This window comes from Oncorhynchus keta, chromosome 18 (assembly GCF_023373465.1).
Source record: "Oncorhynchus keta strain PuntledgeMale-10-30-2019 chromosome 18, Oket_V2, whole genome shotgun sequence".
NCBI classification, from domain to species: domain Eukaryota; kingdom Metazoa; phylum Chordata; class Actinopteri; order Salmoniformes; family Salmonidae; genus Oncorhynchus; species Oncorhynchus keta.
Genome location: NC_068438.1, coordinates 11,697,795 through 11,721,952, shown reverse-complemented (window position 1 = coordinate 11,721,952; position 24,158 = coordinate 11,697,795). Strand labels below are relative to the sequence as shown.

The 24,158-nt window shown below is 40.0% G+C and overlaps 1 protein-coding gene across 4 annotated transcripts in view; it reads right to left on the bottom strand.

Moving 5' to 3' along the window:
• LOC118397254 (limbic system-associated membrane protein-like) overlaps positions 1 to 24,158 on the bottom strand; it is a 1,147,967-nt gene that overhangs the window by 243,692 nt on the left and 880,117 nt on the right. The window contains exon 1 of one of the 4 annotated variants that reach the window (XM_052467407.1): positions 16,018 to 16,035. The exons of the other annotated variants lie outside the window; for them this stretch is intronic. The gene's annotated coding sequence lies outside the window, so the exon portion shown is untranslated. Of the gene's footprint in view, positions 1 to 16,017; positions 16,036 to 24,158 lie in introns of those variants that run through there. 4 annotated transcript variants of the gene reach the window in all.

Genomic DNA, 24,158 nt, shown 5'->3' with positions numbered 1-24,158 from the left:
GACTAATTACTGCACTGTTACTGTGGAAAGTTTTTTCTCCCTGGCCTGTCAGCGTATTCAAGTGCGAAAATGATGGGTGATTGTTGATGGCTGACAGGCAGTACAATGAACAGAAATCAATCTCATTTGCCATCAAATATAACAGCTAAAGACTGTGCAAAACAATGACTAAATGTTTTTGGAAACAAGAGAAAGTCGACAATCAACAGTCACTTCGAATCAGCAAAGCATATGAGAATGTCAGAACAGTTCCCACAGCAGCGGCAGATCACCATGACTGAAGTGGTATCAGCAAAGACTGTGGCAAGTGCTGAAAGAATCAACTTGAGTGGTGCTTTACTCAAACTTTTACTCCAGAACCTTGGCTTTAGTAGGGTGGTCAACACACTGCTCTCCCCAGTCTGTCTATGGAGAGCGCTGCTCAAAGCACTGAGTGTAATTAGTCGGTTTTGCCATTTTAAACTCTCTGTAAAACTTAATACGAATCACGAATAATCTTTCAGGATTAAAAAAAGTGATTGATCAGCTTTACATCTATTTGGGTGGGTTTTCTGAGAGAGAGTGTGAGTGGGAATGGGATGTGCATCTCGTGTTGATAGCAAGCCCAAAGCCTGATGGAGAGGAGAGGTGTGAATGTGTGATTATGACAGCTGTTTGTTCAGAAAAAGAAACAAAAGTGAGCACTTTAGATGTTTCTAATCATTTTTGTATTATGTATTCTGCTTAAAATCAGCCTAAAACTGAGCACATATGACTTTATATAGCTTTATATGAAAGTAACGTGAAAAAAACCATCGCAAAATAAATGTATCACATCATTTCAGAAAAGCTGCCGCAAAATGAAGCATTTTTGGCAGCAGATATCACAATTCTTTTTAGCCAAATCCTGGAGGGAATGGGTAATAATCTGTGCCAGACAACCTGCAGAATGTTCACACAAGTGGAACAATGTGATTACTCTGACACCGGCAGGGCCCTAGCTAGCATTTGTGCTCTGTGAGGTTTTATTGGAGTCTCAAATCCAGGTCTGCTTCCAGATAACATTTGAGACCCGTTTCAAGAAGCTAGGCCAGGGGTGGGCATCTCCAGTCCTCAAGGGCCTAGCAGACACAGCTGATTAATCAAATTGCATTCTAAAGGTTTGTAGTTTTTCAAAGCTTGGCCAGTGTCTATGGAGTCAAGTTGCACTTCCTACGGCTTCCACTAGATGTCAACCGTCTTTAGAAACTTGAATGAGGATTCTACTATAAAGGAGGGGCTCATGAGACCTGTTTGAGTCAGTGGTCTGGGAGAGTGTCTCAGGCTCGTGACGCGCGCTCCCGACAGAGTTAGCTCTTGTTCCAGTGCCTTTCTTCAGACATAGGAATTATCCGGTTGGAAGCTTATTGATGTTTTATGTTAAAAACATCCTAAAGATTGATTCCATACATCGTTTGACTTGTTTCTACGACCTGTAATGGAACTTTTCGAGTTTTTGTCTGGACGAAGTGCTCGCGCCTCATGAAGATGGATTACTGGGCTGAACAACAAGTGGCTATTTGGACATAAATGATGGACTTTATGGAACTTTATGGAACCAATCAGTTATTTATTGTCGAACTGGGATTCCTTCCTGGGAGTGCCTTCTGATGAAGATCATCAAAGGTAAGTGAATATTTATAGTGTTATTTCTAACTTCTGTTGACTCCAAAATGGTGGATATTTCTCTGGCTGGATAGGGCTCTGAAATCTGACACAGCGCTGGCATTAGGGAGAAGTCTATCTTCAATTCAGTGAATACCACTTGTATCTTTTATCAATGTTTATTATGAATATTTCTGCAAAATCACTGGATGTTTAGGAATTAAAACATTACTGCACGTATCGCGTCAATGTAAACTGAGATTTTTGGAACTAAATATGCACATTATCGAACAAAACATACATGTACTGTGTAACATGATGTCCTATTAGTATCATCTGATGAAGATCATCAAAGGTTAGTGATTACTTTGATCTATATTTCTGCTTTTTGTGACTCCTATCTTTGACTGGAAAAATGGCTGTGTGTTTGTTTTACTTGGCTATGACCTAACATAATCATATGTTGTGCTTTTGCTGTAAAGCATTTTTGAAATCTGACACGATGGGTAGATTAACAAGATGTTTATCTTTCATTTGCTGTATTGGACTTGTTATTGTGTGAAAGTTACATATTTTAGAAAAATATTTTTGAATTTCGCGTGCTGCCTTTTCAGCGGAATGTTGTAGAAGGGTTCCGCTAGCAGAAAGTCTGCGCTAGAAAGGTTAGGATTGGTGTGCAAAACGCTTCTGTCTATAATATGAGTTTCTCAGTATGTGTAGATAATCGTTGCTACCGCGGCTTTTTTGAAAGATATAACGTTAGCCATGGATCTGAAAAAGTGTTTCTACTGCTCTCAACAACATTTCTGCCCAGAATATAGCAGGCGCTATTTACAAAGATCAGTCGGGGAAAAAGTTGTGATGGAATACTTTTCCACACAAGGTCAGTGTGAACTGGAGTAAACAGACACAACAATGAGCCAAAGAAGCTGTAGCTAGCTACAAACCAAATGGAAAAGACACGCTGCCGTGAAGCGTTCCTCCATGTATACGAGTAAGAGTCTAGCTACATTTTAAAATATTATTCAAATATTTGTCAAGAAGTCGTTTTCATTGCAAGTTAAAGCGTACTGTTAGCTAGCTAGCGAACATTGGCTTTCTGGCTAACGTTATGTGTATTATCTGTGTAGAATATTATTTGTGTTTCAGAAAACCAGTTGCATTGCTAGTTATAGCCTAATGTTAGCTAGCAAAAGACTCACAAGAGAATGATTACATGACCAATCAAACAAGCCAGTTGTGTCTGGGGGTGATTACAGACATCTATTGTATTTCATGAATGTGTACATGTCTACAAAATAGTTACCCATCCACTTAGCTAGATGTGGCTGGGGGGGTTATAGCATGTTTTTCACATGACCCATCAATTTATACAAGTGTCCGGGTAAGCATTTTCTAGTAATTATAAAATATGAATACAATATTTTTATCTGGACACTTTCAAAGTCAGATTTGGATATAGGCGAAGGACTAGATGAATTGTATTTTACCTGGAGTTGTTCCTTATTGGCAGGGTTAGAGCGTTGGACTAGAAACCGGAAGGTTGTGAGTTCAAACCCCCGAGCTGACAAGGTACAAATCTGTCGTTCTGCCCCTGAACAGGCAGTTAACCCACCAGGCCGTCATTGAAAATAAGAATATGTTCTTAACTGACTTGCCTGGTTAAATAAAGGTAAAAAAATAAAGAAATAAAATTAAAAAAAATTGTAAAGAGATTGGTGCGGCTAAGGCTTAAGAGGGTGTGAACGATGCTGAATAGGTGTAGACAAAGAGCTCTCCAGTAGCTGTACCAAAATATTCAAGGGGCTTTTTTCTCAAAAGTGGGGATAAGTGTTAATCAACTTTCAAAGCTGAATTACTTTCCCATTGTTCTTCAACTGCAGTGTATTATATACCATTTTGTAGCTCTGAGTCTCTACTCTCTTATCCAATGTAAAAAACACTGTTTCAAAAGTTGCTACATAAGACCAAATCGAGACGGCGGGTCACATTTGTGCTCTGTGAGGTTTATTTATTGGACTTCAAAAGTCATTATCTTCCAGCGTTAATGGGATTTCTGGGGGGAAACAGAGACAGGAGTAGAGCATCTCTCTTTTTGGGTTGTTTTTCAAGAAAAACATAGAACTCTTCTAGGTTGAAAGGTAGTGCCCAGATTCTTGGTGATGTTTTAAATAGAAAATTGTTATAAACATTTTATAGACCAAACACTTGAAATGACAACTGAGTGATAGAGCTCCTATCAAATAACAGACTCAGAAGAGAATAAACAATGCTTAATATTTCATGTTCTATTATACAAGTCCCCATAAACTCCCTCAAACGGCGGGATTAAACAAAGACATTCCTGTTTCAAATGCAAAGTGTGCCAAGGCACTAATCAAAGGGCACTGTGTCACGCCTGTGAAATTGACAATGTGTTGTGCCTACTACAGACCCGGAACAGGAGGGGATAAATGCTCTCCAACCGGCAGGGCTGATTTACACAGAAAACAGGCTTGTGGAGCTGTATGACTAATCTGCTTCAACAATCACGCTAGTTTCTGCTATATTATACATTCAACAGTTACTGGGGTTACTGCAGACTAGTTCTACCACTAGGACTTAAAGGACTGTGTACTCTACAGTCATTTGGTAATTTACAAATCCAATAAAAAATAAATTGTCATAATGCGCCGAATACAACAAGTTTAGACCTTACTGTGCAATGCTAACTTACAAGCCCTAACCAACAATGCAGTTGCAAGAAAAATAAGTGTTAAGTAAAAAAATAGATAAATAAAATAGTAAATAGTAAATAGTAAATAAATAAATAGTAGCGAGGCTATATGGATCTATTGAGCAAGGCAGTTAACCCACTGTTCCCTGTGCGCCAAAGACGTGGATGTCGATTAAGGCAGCCCCCGCACTTTTCTAATTCAGAGGGGTTGGGTTAAATACTGAAGACACATTTCAGTTGAAGGCATTCAGTTGTACAACTGACAAGGTATCTCCCTTTCCATTTCCCTGTACAGAGTCAATGTGCGGGGGGTGACACAGGTTAGTTGAAGTACTTGAGGTATTATGTGCATGTAGGTAGAGTTAACCTGTTCAGGATACCACGGTTTACTGCCCCTTCTGGAGGATTTGGGTACCCATATAAAACATGATACATTTTTGTCAAAAGTTGCTAATATATGCAAATAAAAAATATTATCGAATAGAAAACACTCTAAAGCTTTTAAAACCGTTTAAATTATGTCTCTATGTATAGCAGAACTCTCAAAATCTGCATTTTCCCAAAATATCTCTTCTCATCTGAAAAGTTGGGTCACCTTTGACCTCATCGCAAACACCCTTCCAAAACAGTCACAGCACCCGGAAGAGTCTCCACGTGTTCAGCGTGATCTCAGCTTTCAATGGGACTTCTCATTGTGAGAATCGCCCGCTCGCGAGAGTTTGAGCACGCGGTAAGCTCTCAGTCACTCAAAAAAACCTGTGCGCAATGGTCAAGTCCTCTCTCTTTTCCAAGATCGATTGAACAGTGCTTGTGTTTCTGTTTGTTCTCAAAATTGCTGTACACCTTTATAACATGTTAAAGCTTGATTATGAAGTTAGTTTGACAAGTTTACTCGACATATTATATATTCTTTCAACGTTTTGGTGCGCAACCACTTCAATTTTGACTACATTTTTACCAAAATCAGGCTATTTTGAGAACCGAAAGACGCAGACTTGAAAACTGAACGCTAATTTGGTGAGTATAATCCCTTACAGGTCGTTTGATGGAAGAAGAACAAAGGTAAGGGAATATTTAATGTATTCATTTTGGGTTTCTGTCGACTCCAAGATAGAGGAGTCATTATGCTACTGTGGGAGCGCCGACTCCATATTATAGTCTAGTGAACGCAAAATGTAACGTTAAAATTAAATGTAACAATGCAATTGCATTTAGAAGAAGTGTATCTTGCTATACATATGTAAAACATGCATATTTAGTCAAAGTTTATGATGTGTATTCCTTGTTAGCTGACGTTATCTGCCGGGGCTATCGTCATTTCTCAGGACATTTGGGTAGCATTTTTTGAACGATGCATCATTGTAAACAGAGATTTATGGATATATATAGCATATTATTGAAAAAAAAATGAATGTACTGTGTAACATGTTATATTACTGTCATCTGATGAAGATTTCAAAAGGTTAGTGAAATTATTTTTCTTTTAATCCTGCGTTTGTTGATTGCATATTTTTTCCTACTTGGCTATGCTAATGAGCTATGTCTGCGGTGGTGGTTTGACATAAATATGTGCTATGTTTTCGCCGTAAAACATTTTAGAAATCTGACTTGCTGGCTAGATAAACAACTTGTTTATCTTTCATTTGAGCTATTTTACTTGTTAATGTGTGGAGGTTAAATATTTTTAGGAATATTTTTGCGCATTGTGCGTTATGGTAATGAGCTTGAGCTGTAGTCACGCTACCAGCAGAGGAATAAAACTCCCGAGCTGGTTAAAGTGACTTTGTCCTTTGTTATCCTGGAACCACATGGCCAGGTCTCTCCTCCCTATAAGCTGTCTCATCATTGTCGGTGATCAGGCCTACCGCTTCTTAAGACAGAGAGTGCATCCAACCCAGAAGCCAGCCAAAACCAATGTGTCGGAGGAAATGCACCTGGCAACCTTGGTTAGCGCGCACTGTGCCCAGCCCGCCACAGAAGTCTCTGGTGCGCAATGAGAGCAAGGATACCCCTCCCTAACCCGGATGACGCAAGGCCAGTTGTGCGTCGCCCCACGGACCTCCCGGTCGTGGCCGGCTACGACAGAGCCTGGGCGCGAACCCAGAGTCTCTGGTGGCACAGGTGGCGCTGCAGTACAGCGCCCTTAACCACTGCGCCACCCGGGATGCCCTGGTGTTGGAGGCTTGCCTGGCCATGCAGTCATGGGTGAACAGGGAGTACAGGAGGGGACTGAGGATGCACCCTTGAGGGGCCCCTGTGGTGAAGATCAGCGTAGCAGATGTGTTGTTACCTAGGGTTTCTGGGATAATGGTGTTGATGTGCCATGACCAGCCTTTCAAAGCATTTCATGGCCAAAGACGTGAATGCTACGGGTCGGTAGTCATTTTGGCAGGTTACCTTAGTGTTCATGGGCACAGGGACTATGCTGGTCTGCTTGAAACATGTTGGTATTGCAGAATCAGTCAGGGACATGTTGAAAATTCCAGTGAAGACACTTGCCAGTTTGTCATCGGATGCTCGGAGTACACATCCTGGTAATCCATCTGGCCCTGTGGCCTTGTGAACGTTGACCTGTTTAAAGGTCTTACTCACATCGGCTACGGAGAGCGTGATCGCACGGTCGTCCGGAACAGCTGATGCTCTTATGCATGCTTCAGTGTTGCTTGCCTCGAAGTGAGCATAGAAGTAATTAAGCTCATCTGGTAGGCTCGTGTCACTGGGCAGCTCGAGGCTGTGCTCCCCTTTGTAGTCTGTAAAAGATTGCAAGCCCTGCCACATCCGACGAGTGTCAGAGCCAGTGTAGTATGATTCAATCTGCTTTGCCTGTTTGATGGTTCGTCGGAAGGAATAGCGGGATATCTTATAAGCGTCTGGTTTAGAGTCCCGCTCTGGATGAGCGTTTTTCTCTTTTTGCTTATGGCCTTATACATCTCATTGAGTGCAGACTAAGTGTCAGCATCGGTCTGTGTTGGGAAATAGACAGCTACGAAAAATATAGATGAAAACTCTCTTGGTAAATAGTGTGGTCTACAGCTTATCATGAGATACTCTACCTCAGGCGAGCAAAACCTTGAGACTTCATTAATATTAGATTTTGTGCACCAGCTTTTGTTTACAAATATACATAGACCACCACCCATTGTCTTACCGGAGGCAGCTGTTCTATCATGCTGATGTAGCGTAAACCCTGCCAGCTGTATTTTATCTGTGCCGTTGTTCAGCCACGACTCTGGGAAAAATAAGCTATTACAGTTTTTAATGTCCTGTTGGTAGACCCCTAATGGTATCTGATGCACTGGTTATTATGAAAAGTCCGTCTAAGGTTTTAATAAGGGTTTTCATTATTACAAATGAAATAAACCTTCAAGATGATTGATCTCAAAGTAAAGAGAAGCTTTACAGTGCATTCGGAAAGTATTTAGACCCCTTTACTTGTTCCACATGTTGTTACATTACAGGTTTATTCTAAAAGGTATTAAATAAAATATATGAAAGGTATTACATTTTGATCGTAGAGCCATTCTAAAATGGATTCAATTGTCCATATAGCTCCGAGACAGGATTGTCTTGAGGCACAGACCTGGGGAAGGGTACCAAAACATTTCTGCAGCATTGAAGGTGCCCAGGAACACAGTGGCCTCCACCATTCTTAAATGGAATACATTTGGAAACACCAAGATCTTCCTAGAGCTTGCCGCCCAGCCAAACTGAGCAATCGGGTGAGAAGGGCCAAGAACCCAATGGTCACTCTGACAGAGCTCCAGAGTTCCTCTGTGGAGATTGGACAACCTTCCAAAAGGACAACCATCTCTGCAGCACTCCACCAATCAGGTCATTATGGTAAAGTGACCAGATGGAAAACACTCCTCAGTAAAAGACACATGACATGCCGCTTGGAGTTAGCCAAAAGGTAACTAAAGGACTCTCATTCCAAGAGAAACAAGATTCTCTGGTCTGATGAAATCAAGATTGAACTCTTTGGCCTGAATGTGAAGCGTCACGTCTGGAGGAAACCAGTCACCATACCTACGGTGAAACATGGCTCAGGACCTCAGACTGAGGCAAAGCTTCACATTCCAACAGAGCTTGAGAGGATCTGCAGAGAAGGGTGGGAGAAACTCCCCAAATACAGATGTGCCAAGCGTGTAGCGTCATACCCAAGAAGACTCGGGGCTGTAATCGCTGCTGTCGTGTCTTTGGCTATGCCGGATTAAGTGATATGACATGCTATTCTATAAAATAATTTCTCTGTAATTAATATTACCTGATTGAGCTAATCATGTAAATGTGTTTAACTAGAGAGTCGGGGCACCACAAAATAATATTTATAGAGCTGTTATCTTTCGAATAAACTCTTAATAAAGACCTAGAGGGAAGATTGAGGAAATAAGTGCGAAGCTGTGCTATCATAAATACAACATGTTATGCATTCTAAATTACCGCCCATTTGGAAAAGGAAAATGCAATAAATATTTACTCTGAGCTGCGCTTCAGTAGGTTGGTGGTAGATGGAAGGCCGTGTTGCCAAACCGAGTCCTTTGAAGAATGTCTCTGCTGGTAAATTGGATACGTTGTAGTAACGTCGTTCTGTGGTAGACGGGATACTCTGTTTGTTCCTTCCTAACCTGCGTTTGCAGCTGCTGTTGCTAACTCAACGGCTAGGAGGTATCACTTCTGTAGTGAATAAGAGTTCAAAGTTCAAACCATTCGCAACCAGAGCTCACGCTGATGTTGGCTTCGTTCTATAGTTATTATCTGAACCATTCTGACATCGGACCGTCGTCCTCACATCCTCGGAACAGGAGGTTACATTGTCGTCAATGCTTTATATGGGAAGGGAGAGAAGGGCGTGTTTGAAAAGTTTTATAGCCCATGTCCCTTCACAGGGGCGGCCACTGATTGAGCATAGCCCTAACCTTATGAAAACCCAAATCTCACATTTCATCCCATCACAAATAATTTCATAATCGAACATTTAAATTTAACAACAATTCCATGTGAATCCAATAACTCTGATGTGTAGACTTTCCACTGTAGAGTTTATGTCATCTTATCATTGACGCGAATGTCTCAGATGACAACCGACAATTGACATCATATTCATTAAGTACCACCGCATATGTTCAATTGGTCGGATTACCAGAATATAGTTAATTTCCTCCCACCTTCTGATGTTCCCAGAATCTCTATGTTAACCAAGGTGTTTGCAAATGTAACATCAGTAGGGTAGAGAGAGGAAAAAGGGGGGAAGAGGTATTTATGACTGTCATAAACCTACCCCCAGGCCAACGTCATGACACTGCCGAAGGTGCTTCAACAAAGTAAAGGTTCTGAATAAGTATGTAAATGTAAATTTTGCTAAATGATGAAAAAAACAATCATTTTTTCTAAGGCTGTAACGTATTAAAATGTGGAAAGAGTGAAGGGGTCTTAATGCTTTCCGAATGCACTGTACATTAATGAAGGCATATCTCATATTGATTAATCGTACAGATTGTGAACACATGTAGAAAAACGTCAATGCCCTAGCCCAAGTGCCAACTGTTCAAAACATTGTATTAGACAGAAGAAACAAACTGGCAATCCTTTAATAAACCGTGGTTTCACTGTTCAACTGTCAAATAAATGGTCCCTCTCTTCCAGCCATCCCACCAATCACATCCTATTGAGAGAGAAGAGACACACAAGTCATCTTATAGTGAGGCAGGTCACACACACACACACGTCTGTATCTTGAACCCCCACAATAGCCGACCAAAATCTTTGCAACGGTCTGACATCACTTAGTAGTGTCCATTACAGGAATCTATCTATCACCTCCACTTTTTGTACTTGGCTCCATTTTGGCTAGCTGAAATGTATGCTTGACTGTCAAGGCTATTCTGTATTACAGGTTCTAGAGGGCATTGTAGGAATCACGTCACAAGAAGAATGTCACCTGTGCATCAGCAGTCATTATATCACAAGCTCTTCTATTTTGAGGACCAGTTCACTGTCATAGCCATTACCAGTGACTATTATGAAGGATACAGTGGCTTTGGAACTACCGTGGATCTCAATATAGCAGAGAGATTGTGAGTTTTCTGGATATGAAATATTCCACTTACCCTTGAGCAAAAGACCATATATTGGTATCATAAACTCCATCATGTGCATCTTCCTTTGGAGCTTTTTATTAATCATTCTCATGGATGAACTCCTAACTATGCAATTTTATATCTACTGCTGGGCATGAGCCGTAAGGCCTGTTAATAATGGAAGGGTATTGATTGGTACTGTGAGGGAGTGTAACTGATTTGGCATCAGCCATGTTTCCTGTTGGAGAAAGGCAATCATGGTGAATTAGGGGAGTTTTCTGTCCAAACACTAATGTTCCTCTCTGGGTGGAAGGGAGCAGTGAAACATGACACTACATGATGACTCTGGGAGAACAGAGAGCGTATCTAGTGTGACCAGCTCTATTCTTCTTCTGGTGATGGCCAGATAACAAAGCATGACAGTGACATTTCCTGACACACTAGACTTTTTATCTCATACGTTTTGTTCTGTATACCTTTACCCTTATCTCTCTCTTTTCAACTTCAAGTGTACCTTGGATTTGGAGGTGTCAGACGACATCTGCGTTTCCCTTAGATCTCCATCGATACAAAAAGCTGTGAGCGTCTCTTCTTTAGAAGCGCTCTTGATTGACAGATTGTTGACCCACTTTTCCCATGGGAAGCTCAGCATGCAAAGGTGGATGTGGCAGACATAACAAGCATAGCCTAATTTTAAAACCTACTTCACAGATCTGAGATTAAGCCTTGGCTATCTTTGGGCAAAGAGATAATGTGTACTTTCACACTTTAACTGATAATCTGATTCAACACTGCTCTAAATTCTACCCAAACATCAAACTTTATTTGCCTTTGTTGGCAAGATTAATGGATTTTTATCTCTTACCGATATATAGGGCCTTGGAAAGCTATTCTCTTCAATGGAGAAAAAAATCATGTTTATATCATCCCATCTCCAAGGCTTTTTGATCTAATCCTCCTGCCAATTGCAAACAAAATATAATAGTTTTTCTCATAGTGAAAAAATTTTGACACACAGTAATAATGTTGTTGTCATTCCCTGTCTGTCATGTCAAGAATTCCTTTACCCATTGAAGTCACTTACCAGTGGAGTTCAGTGTTCCCTTCTCTGAATCTGTCTGGCTAATATTATAGAATATTTTATGACAAAGCCCCTGTAGAGGCTGTTCCTTACATCTGAAGACAACAATGGAAGTACTTTCAGAGGGCTGTCTAAACTAGTAGCTATTGAGGAAAAGCAGTCCGTCATTGGAGCCGGGCTGACCCGGAGCTGACATTTCTCTCTCTGCTCTCTGGGCCTAGCAGTTCTGGCTTTGTGACAGCTCTCCTCTCCTTCTGCCATGATAAGCCAGAGTGCCATGAGATCCTCCTCAGCCCTGTGTGATAAACAAGTCCTCAGAGAGCCCTAGTCTGGGCCCCAGTCATTCTATATTCACTCTAATGTCTATTTGATGAGATACCTCCATACTGCAACCCATACAGGCTGAGTATGGAGTGCAGCAGGGGTGTCCACTGTGGCTAGATAAGATAATATACCACGACCAGATTATGAATGATAACTGTAGCTGTACGAGCATGAATGATATCATATCAGCAGACAGTAATGCTTCAAAAGGCCTACATCATTCCTTGAACAGGGTGTAGGGTTGGATTCGCCCAATCATACCCCTTAAAACATGTAAATACTGTAAGGCAGTCATTGCTACACGTGGCAGGAATGAATATTAATCCATCCCATATTAAATACTAACAAGCCTTAAGTGTCTGTACTTCCATGTTTTCTCATTCTATCGCATATGAAAGATAAACTGAAACCCCAAGTGGAACTCGGGGACTTCAGTTGGGTTTTAGCTGTAAATGTTTCAGATAGAACGTCTGGAAAGTGCAGCTGAATGTAGCTGGTTGTCATAACAACACCTCTGTCCCTGTAGTGCCCTTAGATCTTAATCAATAAAACGTCACAATAAGGTGCTGAGTATTCGATTTGCCAGCTGGGAGGCAAGGAGACCCGCAGCTCCGCAAAAACCATTGACAACTGCGTGCCCTTTTCAAGGGAGTGTTAAATAAATGTAAACGACTTGGTTGAAATATCATTACCTCTCGAAGAGCATAGAGGGCTTGTAGTTGCGTCACAAATCACCTAGCAATCGCATCAGGTGCCATGTTGGAAGATGCCAATCGTCCACACGGTTGGCTGCGTTATGCTACCACCGGAAACTGAGGCAGTGGGAGAACCTATTCAAGTAAATATATTTAGAAAATTATCAAAATTAATATATTATTAGCTAGCTAGCTTGCTACAGAAACTACTAGCTAACTCAAATGAGCTGCTAATGTAATGTTCGCTAGTTAGATAGCTAGCTAGTTATCTTGATGTATTTTATGATGTATCTATTTATTGATGTATCTTGATGTAACTCTAAATTCATTTGTAGCTAACTAAGAGCAATGAAACAGGGTGAAAGGATTAGCTCGCACTTCCAGCTGTCAGAGAAGGGAAAGCAGCTTACTCTGGATAGGGCAGGGACATTTGTCGGAGAACATTTTGAAAAGAGTCTCCAGTTCCAGTCCCTAGCGACAAAAACTGAGGACAGGGACATATAGCAATATAATATGCAGTGTTGTTATAGCCTAGTGGTTAGCGCATTAGGTCAGTAACCGAAAGGTTGCTAGATCAAATCCCTGAGCTGATAAGGTAAAAATCTGTCGTTCTGCCCCTGAACAAGGCAGTTAACTGTTCCTAGGCTGTCATTGTAAATAAGAATTTGTTTTTAACTAACTTGCCTGGTTAAATAAAAATTGAGCGTGATGTTTTCTGTCCTCAGATACAGAGAGCTGTGAAACCCTGTCTGCAGATGAAGAGGTCCCAAGAGAATAAGGGATACCATGGATTATATGTGTACCTATGTTAGCAAATGTTGTAAACATAACATCAGTTTAAAATTCACACAATGTATAAATAAACCTATTACAACTGGAGCAGACCAACCCTGCTGGGTGTGCACACGTTTGTTCCAACCCAGCACTAACACACCTGATTCAATGTATCGAAACAAATTACTTAATAGTCAAGTGCACTATTGCTGTGCTGGAACAGAAGTCTGATCACCCAGTAGATCAGGGATCAGTGGAATGAGGTTGGCCAGCTCTGGGATTGACTTTTTTGTTCTCCTGAAATTCTGCTTTAGTAACTACAGCCTACTTGTTTCTAAAATGTCAAAACTTTCCTTGAGTTAGCTTACATGTACACCTTGAAATGATATGAAATAGTGTTGATCGTTAACTTGACTATTATTCAAGATGAACTAGTCATGATGTTTATTAATCACAGATCACAATCCTGCAATAAAAAGGAGAAGGGAATCTGTCTCTTATTTGTCTGTGTTTCTGTGTTGTAATTATCCAATGAACATTACCTTTTTGTTCAGTCATAAGTTCTACAATTAGTTTTATTTGATTGTCACACTTTTTTTCAGGATATCAGCCATGTGAACCCATTTTGCAGCTGATAATGGCATGTAACGCCAATGCAGCCATAGGCCTAGAGCAGTGGTTCCCAAATCCAGTCCTTGAGTACCCCCAACAGCACACATTTTTGTTAAAGCCCCAGGCAAACACAAATGATTAGTTAACAAGTTGAATCAGGTGCGTTTGTCCAGGGCTATAATAAAACTGTACTGTTGGGGGTATTTGAGGACTGGATTTGGGAACCACTGGCCTACAGTATGACGGCACTAGCCTTATGGGCGTTTGCAATGCACCCCTTGATATTGTGCATCTGATGCAGAGAAAAGCTTAACTCGTACATTGTTTACATACTGTTCAGCTATTTGTTCTCCCCCCAAAAACGATACCAGTAGACAATGTATATAAGGCTAATCATTATACTCGATTTTGCACATGCCTTTTTTATCAGATGGGATTTAAGCAACTAAACCAGCATTTCTAATCGATGGTTCTTGTAATGAGGTGGTAATAGGCCTTATATTTCTTATACTTATAATGAACAATAGAACAGAACAGTTTGCTCAGTTCATGACCTGCGCATCATAACTATAGGGGTGGTGGTAGCACAACTGCCTTCCCAGGCTTTAGCAATTCTATTGGCTATTCTATTTGTGGAATTGTTATGTGCTGAAAATCCAAGGAAATCAGACAGAAGTTTACAGAGGAGCATTGAAATATTCAATCCACTGCATGACCAATAATAACCAATGCATGGTGGGTTTGCCATGTTCTACTTATACAGATGTGGTTCTCTGTAGCTCAGTTGGTAGAGCACGGTGCTTGTAACACCACACACATGACTGTAAGTCACTTTGGGAAAAAAATGTCTGGTAAATGGCATATAATGTTGTTATAATACAGACAAATGTACAGGCCCTTATTGACCGTTGGTTAACACACTGAGTAACATTGAGAGTGCTTAATTGAATTTGCATTTGCTTAATAGGAGAGGAGATTGAGGGGGAAGATACTTCAACACGTTCAATTCTAAGAAGAAGAATAGCCGAAGTGTTTAAATCACAAGATGAACACGATCCTCAGGGGTACAGATAAGACTAGCGGCAGTCCGTTTCTAACTGCTTATCTATGTTAGTCAGCTGGAATGCTTCCCTGCTACATCCACAAAGCATCACAGGGACTACAACCCAACAGCAACTACAGCTCAACAGGGTGAGCTATGGGGCCATTGATCCTACTCTAGGGCCATAGCGCACACACACAGGAGTCTCAAAGAACAGTGAGTGGGCTATAAGGCCATCAAACACCAGCACATGAAAACAGAAGTGCAGTTAATTCATTCAAAGACTCAATCATGGACACTTACTGACAGTTGTGGCTGCTTTGTGTGATGTATTGTTGTCTCTACTTTCTTGCTGTGTGTGCTGTTGTCTGTGCCCAATAATGTTTGTACCATGTCTTGTGCTGCTACTATGTTGTGCTGCTACCATGCTGTGTTGTCGCCTTGCTATTTTGTTGTCTTAGGTTTCTCTTAATGTATTGTTGTGTTGTCTCTCTTGTTGTGATGTGTGTTTTGTCCTATAGTTATATTGTATTTATTTAAATCACAGACCCTCTTCCCCGCAGGAGGCCTTTTGGTAGGCCACCATTGTAAATAAGAATTTGTTCTTAACTGACTTGCCTAGTTAAATGAAGGTTCCATATATTTTTTTATTTTACTTAATTCTACTAGAGGGTAATAAAAAGAGCATACAACCGATGCACAACTGGGGCATCATATACACAAACACAAGTGAAACTACACCTGATGTGGGCCTTACATCCCTCACATCCTCCCTGCTGCTATCGGCATAAGCATACCTCTGCAGGCAAACACAAATAAAGGACAAGAAACTTATTGAGGAAGGAATAATGCTAATCAAGTTGAGGTGTTTTGTGTTGGTGTGTGACAGCACAGAGGAGGAATAATGCCTGTGATTACATCTGCTCTCCAACCCTATTCATGGCAGATACACAGCTACACAACTGTAGCCACAGGCAACGCACACAGGAAAGAGTGGCTCTTAACAGAGGAGCATGGAAGTTCAAATCAGGAAGCGTGTCTTAGCAAGGGTGTTACGACCGACGGAAACTCACGATCAACGTTCACCTTTTGATGGATAGGAAGCCATTTAGAGTTTTACAGAGGCTTCCTCCCCTAAACGACAGCAAAGCCATTCCTCACTGTCTTCTCCTTGAAGGTTTTTAGCAGCACTGACTTACCTGAAAGAAAAGACAAAGAAAAGGAAGTGGCATTAGGTGGTGAAGATCACAGAGTCATACATTATTAGTGTGATTTGAACCAAATTGTTCAACATCATGTTTTCCATTTATTTTAAACAGGAGAACAATATGAGAGATGCATTAACTCTGCACCTGTCCATAAACTGTCTAATTACTATTGACAAATTCTCTCTCACTTCTCTCGATTTCACATTCCACAAGTTGGTAGTGAAAGGTGACACATACAGTACAGTATATGTCCTTGACAACAGCTCTCCATTTGTGGCATAATTAGTTTCAGATATCACTGTTGAACGTCTATAAAGCTATATTCCCTCAGAGAACATCAATTATCGGTCAAATCACCTTCTGGCCTTGAGTGCAATAAAACATATTTTTGATTATTATTGCAAAAAGCAATAAGGATCTCAAAACTGAGTTGACATCCTATTTGAAGAGGAAATGTATCCAGGCTGGTGTATGACAGTTAAAATACAGTTAAGAAGACACGTCTGCTGTTTAGGACACTATAAAAGGTATATTTTAGTAACTTTTATGTTTTTCCTAGGACACTTGAGGTGAAAACGCGTTGGCATATTAAACTTGATTTGAATCTTGTCAGATATTACATAATGCCAGACACTTCCTATTATACCTCATAGAAAGAGCAGACTGAGCATTCATTTCATAGTTCATATTCCAAATCGCCTTTCTCTACAGGGTGAGGGATACTTTGTCAGTTTAGAGACAGACCCATTAGCTTCCTTGGGAGGCCACATGCACTGTTAATCAAAATGTCATCGGCCCATACATTCTCTTTTATATACCTATGTATCATGCAGGTGAAAGGACTGTATTTGTCATTTTGCCAAACCTGATAATAGAAGAACGATGCTAAGCGTCAAGTCCGACAACGTCAAAATACATGAAATGACTTCATAAACAATGGTTCTAATGAATCCTACGAGTTAAAAAGTCATCCTAACCTGAATCCTATTCATGTTTAGAATCTACAATTTTACTCAGTAATTGACCAGAATTCAGGCAGAGCTCAGTTTGCCAGACATAACTAAAATGTAATGTAAATGTACAAATCTGTTTTGAAAGTAATAGTTTCCATCAGATTAATTTAACAAAGAGATCCATTGGGTGCTATGTTGAGCTTAAGAGCAAGTACGGACAGCTCGGTACCACATTTGATTGAAGGGGTACATGAAGATATTAGCCAGAGAAACTACAGTTTCAGCAGAACATTACTTCTGCCAGTCATAAACGGTCAGTGCTGCCACATAAAAAGAGGCTAGTAGTCCCATTTGCATTTAGAGTGAAGCTCTGGCAACGTTTCGTTGGCCAACAAAACTCCTGACTTCTTTGACTAAGGGGTCATGCATCAGTCCAGTTTCGGTGGAGTGACATGGGGCCAGCATCGTAAAACTAAATTGCTGTCAAGCACGTCAACAGAACTGCCATGGATGAAAGAATGTTCACCTCCTGCTCTCAAAGGTAATTACACATACTTAATGGCTAAATCTTGAGATTAAGGGTTAAGAGAGGTTGAGTGACACATCTCTGACAACGGTATGCATCAGTTTGAAAAAAAAAAAAAAAGTATTTTTTGTTGTTGTGTGAGTTATTCAGTCCAGTCTTTATACATCATGGTACTCAAATGGATAACTCCCAAAATAGCTGTAATTTGTGTAAATCTGTTGCTATAATGAATCATATTGAACAGGGGTTGGAACCAGTTCAGGGAACAGAACCGAAAACCGGGAAAATAACGAATCAAAACCAGGACCGAATGTGATCTATACTACTCTGGAACAGAACAGTTATTTTAAAGGCAAAGCCCTCAATATCATTCCAGTGTCTGCCTGCCAGCTGACAATCTTTGCCAATGTGTGTGCATGTAGGCTACCTGCCCCTCCCCTTCCGAAGCGTAGTCTTCTAGCCTACTGCTGACGTTAATTAGGGAGAGAGATTGTTCATGAGTAAATGGATTAACTTTCGAAACGCTAGTTGAGGATAATATAGTTGTCACGTTTCACATTGGCTATATTAACTACAAAAATGTAAAACATTTTTATTTTTGATTCTGGTTCTGCTCTGCACACACAAGCTCGTTAGCTCGCAAGCTCGCTAGCTATTTTTGGTCCAACAATAAACCAACTCTCTGAAGTTCAAAAACATTAAAAGTGCCTCTATTGAAGCCCGTCCTACGTATGGAAGATCTACGTGGGTCTAATTCAGATAATGTCATAACAAGATGGCCAGCTTGTCAAAGCAAGCCTCCTACACCACCCTCTGTCGCTTTATCCCCACCCGCAAAATTTGAGTTGCATCTCGCACCCTATACTTGCATGTAAACAATTATAGCTTTTCCCCAATCCATTGCAAGCTGCTCTATCCGCAGTGATTGGTGAAGTAATTTAATGTCGAGCTAAATGTAAAAACTAAAATCAATTTCAGAGGTTTCAAAATGAATAGGAAGGAATGATATAAACTGTTACTTATTTGGGGTTCGAACCGGTTCAGAACTATATTTTGCTGGTCGGAACAGTGGAACGGAATGAAAAAAATAATGGTACTGTTCAGAATTAAACGATAGGAAAATAATTTAGGTTTACAACCCAATCTTGAATTATATCCTCATTCTTATTATAGCTGTGAAGTGAGTCAAAAACTTATTTTTGACTCATCTCTGACAGTGATCATCTCTGACAGTGATTGACTCAAGAACACAAACCCACAGTATGCTATAGTGAATAAACTGTTGCTGTAGTTGTCGACATCAGCATTATAACACTGTGATACTCCTCTCAATTGTAGTTATACGATGTATTGCTTTTGCCGAACAATCCCCTACATTACATGGTGCCCCGTGTGAGGACAACCCCCTCCACTTATGACATTAAAGTTTAATTGAGGTCTTATCTGATACAAGTCAAGACAAAATATAAAACACTGATAAAAAGCAGTGGATTATCTTAGAGAGAAGCTGGAGAAAACTATTTTAATAACTCATTAGTGAAAGTGCTCCCACGCCTGCTGTCAACTGTTCAAAGATGTCAATTTGCTGATCAGTATGCAATTTACAGCTCTTAGACTCCTAATTAATTGGTCATGTTGGAAGGGAATTAGTGGATCAGGCACCAGGGACAAGATCTTCAGAGAAACTTTTCTGATAAATGATGTTTGGCACAAACTCCAATGAACAAACTACAGACAGACAATGGGAATCAAAAAATGTGCAAGCATATGCAAAGGAGTTACAAAACAATGCTCTCTTTAACGTTTAGACAAGCCATGTCCAAAATTCCTTCCTTATTTTTTACAAAATTATACAGAAAAAAAGCTAACTTTCAACTGATAGTATTTTGGAACAAAAATATTTCATATTTCATATTTTTGCTGAATTTAGACTATGACAGCATTTCAGTCTATGTGTAAAGTCTTTGTTCATGACCATGAGGGTGCTGTACTAGAATGATACTATTGTCAAACAGAGCTGGTCCCTCTCTATATTCATCTCTTTTCCAACTCAGTGAACACTGAGTTGCGGCAGGTAGCCTAGTGGTTAGAGTGTTGGGCCAGTAACCGAAAGGTTCCTGGATCAAATCCCTGAGCTGACAAGGTAAAGATCTGTCATTCTGCCCCTGAACAAGGCAGTTAACCCACTGTCATTGTAAAGAAGAATTTGTTCTTAACTGACTTGCCTAGTTAAATAAATAAAATAAAAAACACTTGGAGGATGTTCACATTCCCACTGTGCAAACCCCTCAAAAGACGGGTTGGTAGAAGACTTACACAAATAGGCAGGTTTAGGGCTACGGTGGTTAAAGCTAATCTTAGAACAGTGTTTAGGGCAGGGGTGGGCAATTCCAGTCCTCGAGGGCCTGATTGGTGTTACAGTTTTGCCCCAGCTAACACACCCGACTCCAATAATCAACGAATTATGATCTTCAGTTTAGAATGCAATTTGATTAATCAGCTGTGTCTGCTTGAGATGGAGAAAAAGAGTAACAACAAAACAGGCCCTTGAGGACTGGAGATGCCCACCCCTGATTTAGGGAAACGTTCCTTCAGAACTACTTGTGAATTCTGGGCTTCAGTGTCCCATGTCTCTCTGACCAGCCATCAGTCTGCTTTAGCCCAGCCTTTTGAAGCAGCCCAACACATTTGCTGTAATCTCTCCTGTGTTATCCTCCTATCCTCCTGTTTCATCTCTGTCACACCTTAGGAGACCTCACAGGGGTTTTATGTTCCACGATGTATGGCTGAAACATCAAACCTGAAGGGATGGAGTGAGACGTAACCTCATTTCATGCTGCATTGATTCCAAAAGTGGGAGTAAGGCAATGCCTTTGGTTTGAAGGTATTGTGATATCTGATATAGGCCACAATAATATGTCTCACTTTACCAATGTACGCCCAAGACCTAAAGAATGTTCAATGGAAAAGGTATTCCAAACTAGCAGTAAGCAGCTGGATTTCAATCAAACCCACTAATGATTGTTTACACGTCTGCACACTTATACAAAATTAATTGAGTAGTTGTTTGAGTACCTGTATAAAGTATACTAAGTCATTCTGTCTTTTTATGTGACCATGGTTAAAAAAAGCTACTGAATAAAAAGCAGGTTTGAATTAATTGAGCGCCAATAATTTTACAAGCACAACCATGAGTAATGAACAAACAATGGTTTTTTTTGTCTATAAATAGGTGCTGTTGTTCTGGTCAGAGCAGATTGTGGTAGGATTTATTTTTAAAAAACAGTACCAGTTGTTTTGAGTGTCTGCAATGGATGACTGCACCTGTGTATGACTGAGTGGTTTTAATTCTGGTCAGAGCAGATTGTGGTAGGATTTATAAAAAATAAAAAAACAGTACCAGTTGTTTTGAGTGTCTGTAATGGATGACTGCACCTGTGTATGACCGAGTGGTTTTAAATGTTTCAAAAAATGAAATCATCATCTGTGCTTTTTCCATGATAGGAGTATCAGCTGAACAAATCTCTTAGTAATGAAATATGCATATTTGATGACACGTTCAGAAATGTGCAATCTAGGCTGTGCGCCAGCCTTTCATCAGACCGTGAATGAAAGTTTGCGTGAGGTCTCATGCAAAGAATCCTCATCCAGCACGAAGCACAAGGGCTTCTGTCTGTGCTGCAGTGCCAAGCAACAAGCTGGTGGATTATGGCATGCTGACTAACAAGTGGATTGGATTTCCAAAACATAAAGACCATCAGCATCATCGCATCCTTTCAGGATTCAACATCGTTGTTATTGTTGAGGCTCACCAGATTTTCACTCACATACGTATATTGGAATAAAGTAATTATTGTAGCAACAGGTTGAGAAATGTGCAGTGCATCTCCTTCAATGTTTCAGGACCCCATATTTGGCCCTAACTACAAGCTGTCAAATGCACTTAGAAACACAAACTCTGTGTTACTGGAATGGGATAATTATAATAATAGTCACTGATAACAATATGAGAGGGATAGCAAGACAGAGGCAATTTAATTGTATTTTTATTTGGTGGTTTATCACTGGCAAATACATTTTTGTGAAACTGAGTGTGGATAGTTGATAAAGAATGTGCAAATAAATATGGATATACCTCATAAAATGAGTGGTAAAGTAAGAATGATGTGCAATAAATGTATATACCTTAGAGCAAGCCAAATCTTTAACTGTGGGAAGAGGCTAATCAGCCATCCTCCAAGACAGTTTGTTGACAAGAAAGAAAGAGACAAAACAGAGACTAAATGCATTCCTCTTGATTCAGTTGATACTGTATAGGTTTGAGTTTTTTTCTGCAACCAAACAAGGAGAAAAATATGACAATCCAATTGCAAATGTATACCATGTGTTTTTTTTGCCTGGTGAGGGTTTTCCTTGTTCAATTTTCTGCCACTCGCAAGACAGAAGAAATAAATGTTAGTTCAAACTCATTAGTAACCATTGCTGACAGCCCCTGGGTTCTTCAAAAATTGTTGCCAAATCCATTTGTGAGCCCCACAGTGTAGGTTTATCTCCAACTCACTGCTCAGAAGCAGTATCTGTGCTAAAGGCTTTCCCCAGGGGACCCCTTGGAGCCTGGGAGGGTTTATACACTAACGCAACTGACAAGACAGTAGTCTAAAGTCTTCTGCCTCAACTTAACAACAATGCACCATTTCTGTAGCATTCACAACAGTAATTTGGTTACAAACTATTGGTCACAATACTTTGATGTCTACATGAAGGGTTCTTCTATGTATATTTGGCAATTCACTTTGTGTTTGTTCTTCAGACATGTCATTTTCTGATAACCCATCATCAGGGTTGTAGAGTTTAACTTGTCGTTCTATTTGCTTCATGTATCACACTGTGCAAACGAGTGACCAAAGGCTGAACGAGAGGTGATTGGCACATTTCCACTGACAGCATCACCGGGTGGATCTGCATAAGATAAGGCATTAAGGACTCAAAAAACTATATATACTATATAACTGTATCTATTAAATATAACTGTATCTATTATATAACTATCTATGAACTAGAACTGTATCTATTAAATGTAACTGTATGTATTATATAACTGTTTATATTATATAACTGTATCTATTAAATATAATTGAGGGGCTGTAATATCCTGTCTCCTCATGTGTTCTCCACAGAATGTGCCTTTGTGTCATGTGATTTTGACTATTACAATCCCAACCCCAACTGTAATACAGGGAGACATATGAAAAGTGCTTGTGGCATAATAATCTCACAGTGTTTATTCAATGATCGTGTCCTACAAGTAAATATATTTGACAAACAACAACACTGAAGCTCAAAGCATTCACCTGAGTATGCACACACACACACACACACACACACACACACACACACACACACACACACACACACACACACACACACACACACACACACACACACACACACACACACACACACAGTACGTATGATTAATAAATTATTCATAACTGTCAATGTAATTGTGGAAATAATGGAATAAATCATCCATTTGAACAACAGGAAAACACCCAGCTGATTTCTCCAGATTAATTGATTTTAATGAGAGGAAATGGCCTCCTTCAGAAAAAGAGAGAGAGGGAGAATAAAAGGACCCTAAGAATTTAAATTCAAGAGCAGAACACCAATTTAGAAACACTCTTCAGACTGAAAAAAAGACACCAGGATTACAATGATAAACATGCACCCACTTTCATCATCAAAATGTGAAATTAGTTGAATATAATTAATTGACAATATGTGTGTAACTACATGCTGGCGGTGTAGTTTTCCCCCGGTGGAATTGGACTGTAAATGCTCATTGTGTACTTCAAAATATATTTAATCCAACTGAGCCCTGGTGTAGCCATATTATTAGACTGAGATTAAATAAAGCTGTAGAGTACATTATAAAACAGTCTGAATAAACCTTTTGTTTGTATTTAAGGTTAACAAGTAACTTTGAATTATCTTTAACTTGTTTTCACAATACGCTAGCTAGTATCAACCCTGATGTGACTGAATATAATAGTCCAAAATTAATAACAAAGACTTCTTAAACGTATTGGATTGAAAACTAATACATAGAAAGTACATAACCCAAATAACCTACAGCCCCTGCCCTAATTCACCCGATCCCATGGTAACAGCAAAGACAAACAAGTCGTCATAGCAATAATCTGTGCCAGGTGCATAAACAACAAAGATTCTCAGCGACTACAAAGATTCTCCCTGTGACTAAAAATGATAAAAGGTATCCTTTCTTTCCTCATGAATAAATGTTTCACCAAACTGTCAAGCCATTTCTTCCCACAAATCCTGTATTTCTGTTTCTGAAATCCACTCTATAATTCAGAAACGTATTTCCATGAAGTCAAGAATGAACAGTGTGTGGAGCTGAATGTGTCATTTCGGTGACACTGATGGTTTTTGGTCTACTTAGTGGCGTCACATGAAAAACCCCAGTAGAGAGAGAGAGAGTATGCCAACCATCTAAGAGGCCTTCT